The 3623-nt window shown below is 32.9% G+C and overlaps 1 pseudogene; it reads right to left on the bottom strand.

Annotated features, from left to right (window-relative positions):
* Positions 1 to 325: 325 nt before the first annotated feature.
* Positions 326 to 1943, bottom strand: LOC149564402 (U-box domain-containing protein 44-like; annotated as a pseudogene).
* Positions 1944 to 3623: the final 1680 nt, after the last annotated feature.

Here is a 3623-nt window from a genome sequence, read left to right as displayed (position 1 = left end):
TTATGAAGCATGATGTATCTAGGTCCTTTATTGTTGGTATCAATGTTGCATTGATAAAGTAACATCTAAGTTCCATTATTATGACCATTCTCTTCTATGCCAAAAATATATATATATTTTTAATTGTAATCTCCATGGGCAACCATGAAAGCATCTAACTCCTTCACAATCTCATCGAAAATGACTACACCTTCTTGATTCTCAACCTTTAACATCAGTATGATATTCTTTGCATGATTAATGAGATATAAATACATGAACTTTTTCAACTCCAAATTCTCTGCTTTAATGTGACAGCCGCATTTTGAACATGTTGAGAATCCATTCAGACAAAAACCATAAATCTCTGCACATTAAAAAAAACCAATTGTATAGCTTGATATTGCAAGGGATGCTTGGCCATTTCGATAAAAGCTTGAATGGTTTGAAGGTTATTATCATTGTCCTAAATCAATCCTGCAACATCACTATCATCTGAAGCTTTTGTCAACAATAACAGCACCTTCATCGAATTCTTTGCAATTGGTAATTCACAGAAAGTTAGAATTCCCATGATGGCTTCAACAAGCTTGCATGCTTCCATTGGTGTCTTGTCATCACAGAGAAGAAAAGATCTTCCATGCTCCATAGTTAAATCGGCTAGAATAGTTGTAGCTTTGACTTTCATATCCAAATTAGGCTTCTCTAAGAAGAGAAGTAGCAAAGGAACCCCTCTAGCTTCCGCAAAACATTTTTTAGAATTTGAATACAAAGAGAACTTGTGTAAAGCCTCAAGAGTTGCATGCTCTAAACTAAAATTTTTGGACTTTAGCATACCCACCAAAGCATCAATTACATTTTGTTGAATCAAGGCCTCTCTTCTATTGTCATCGAGCTGCAATTGTGTGAGCATTTTGACCATTCCCAATTTGGATTCCTCCGTACCTCTTAGAAGGAAATGGGCAAAGGATTTGCACCAATTAAACTAGATCATTGATCTTATGTTTCCTTCATTGTATGAGTTTCCATCATAAGAGAGCTCATTGAGAATAGTCTCAATATCCATCGTCAACTCTAGATGATTGCCCCTAATTAAAATCGTAAGAATTGTCAAAATAGCACCACGTTGTTGGCCTAGCTACTCCAAGATATTTTTATTTTTTGTCAGCTCTGACTAGAGGTTTATAGAAGCCCTTGTGAGGTCAAGGCTCAAGTCATTGAATAGACATTTAATGATCTTACTAAGCCCATTGGCTTCAACTAGTTTTTCCTTCCCATGGTTATTATCTTGCACAACTGCCATTAAAACTGAAAAACAAAGTGCCTTCAATTTTTTATCATTAGGCTTCAAAGCTCCCACTATTAATGGAAGTAAAGATTCAAAAATTATCCAGTTTTTATCATTCGTACTTTCTTTGTAGAGTTTTGACAGATCAACAAGTGCTCTTTTTTTTTGCTAATTTTGTCTCCAACTTTATCTTTGCCTTAAAAATCCTTGCCACATAGTTCTGCTACCTCTAGAGATTTATAGTGCAGTACAAGGCTTGGTTTGGTATAAGAATGGAATTCAAGAGAACTATACCAGTAAGGGGATCCTTTGGCTCACCTCTTGCAAACTCACTCTCAATTGCTTTTATCTCAAAAGAATTATTAGTTGAGATCAAAATTGGATTGTTCATCACTTTCTCTATAAGAGGACATTTAAAATGTGAATATGGCTCATGAGTAATGAAATTCTCCCAAGATCTGCTAACTATTCTCCTCAATTCCAGGAAATGCTTGCAGGAGGTTTCTAATGCCATGTCAACATCTGCTTGAGAAAGAAGAGCCATGACCTACTACATATACTGGACATCTTGGAGCTCCTTCTCCCTTTCAGCTTCCTCGATATCCCTCTTAAACTTATGAAGTTCAGTAGATATATAGCTAAGGCTTTGCCCAACAGCTATGGCACAATCATCCATTCTGCTCTTTGAAAGAATCATAATAACCAATGTTTTTATCCTTACAAAGCATTTTATACCATTCCAACTCTGCCATAGATGTTGCATAGACCTTGACAATATTGTCTGCATATTTCATCAACCAAGAGACTAGTAAACCAGTGAAACCTAGATTGAGGACAACCACATATTGAAGTTTCGAAATAGGGGTACTAAAAATGTGCCTAAATAACATAAATTAGACAATCCACCATAGTGTGAATTAGTTCTAATACTACTAGTCTCATTAACTATCTAAACTGTCATATCATATGTAAAGAGGTCCAACCATTTCTATTTGTAATCATTGTCAATTGTATGAACAAAATCCACAGTTGATCATAAGTTGAGTCTAACTTTGCACTTTAATTAAATAAGTAGAATTCTACTATACGAAGTATCACATACACATTTGCACCCAATATTCAGATGGTTACAAATGATAAGTCAATATTATTTAAATAATACTAAGCATAGCAAGTCACATAAGGATTCTCCCTAATCATGTTGTTGCATAAGCCATATAATGTTCTCTAATGACAAAATTAATATTTACTTCTAATCAAATTATATTGTAGACAAATTAACAATCCTTCTAGTCCTTACTTGGATAGGACCTTAAAATAATTTTTAAATAAATTATACTAATAGTTGAGTTTTAACTCTTTAAATATTTTATAATAAATTATCTGTCTTAATCTATATTTACTAAAGTGCTTGAATTTAAAATTTAAAATTGTGGATCATAATAATTAATTTTCATCCTTTTAAAATTTTAAGTTGTTTGACTTACTTTCTTTAAACTTATTTCTATCTTGTGTTAAAAAACAAAAAAAAAAAGGTCGATGTGTTCTGATGAAGGAGAAATAAGCACCTAAAAAATTAAAAAGAAACTCTTTTGTTTTTTATAGTAATGCAAATCAAGTGAAGGGATTTATAGGAAATAATACTAAATTAAATCTTTTATTAAATAAATTAAAATCTCAAATGATATGACTAAAGGATGGATGGATCTATATTCTAGACTGATGGATGTTAGGGTTTTCGTGCCCTAGATTGTTGACCCATGTGTGTTTAGTGTGATTGAGGGGAGTGAAGTTTTTAGTTAATCAAGTGGGTTATGCTTTATTGGTTATGGTTGGGGTTTGAGGTTATTGTTTAAGTTGTTCTCTTCTTATCGACATTGTTTTCTTGTTGTCATTGATAAATTATTTGGGGGTTGTTAGCATTATCTATTACTAAAGAGAGATTTGTGTGAAGATATATTGTTGTAAACTATAATTGGAATAATTATTGCATTGTCATTGATGTCAAACTTACTAGAGAGACATTTACTACCTATGTAGAGTGCAACATCAGTTGATTGATGAAGAGGATTTGGAAAGAGGAATGACTAGATGAACTAGTGATGTTGAGGAATGTTAAGGAGTAAGCGTGATGGAATTTCAATGGGTACTTGATTAGTTAGTCTTTGTAAAGATGATGTATTGTTCAATCGTCCTATGAAGTATAGATGTGTTGATCTTAACACAAGAAAATCTTAGTAAAATGTGGTTGGTCTATGAAGGAGCTAAAGAAGAAGTTTAAGGAGCTTAAGAGTTAGTTGAGAAAATAGTATTAGTTGAGTGATAGTTATGGCTAAGAAAGTTGTAGTAGTGATCA

This window comes from Cupressus sempervirens, chromosome 4, assembly GCF_028749045.1.
Source record: "Cupressus sempervirens isolate cs-2001-9-10 chromosome 4, ASM2874904v1, whole genome shotgun sequence".
Lineage (NCBI taxonomy): Eukaryota > Viridiplantae > Streptophyta > Pinopsida > Cupressales > Cupressaceae > Cupressus > Cupressus sempervirens.
This window is presented reverse-complemented; position numbering and strand designations above follow the sequence as displayed.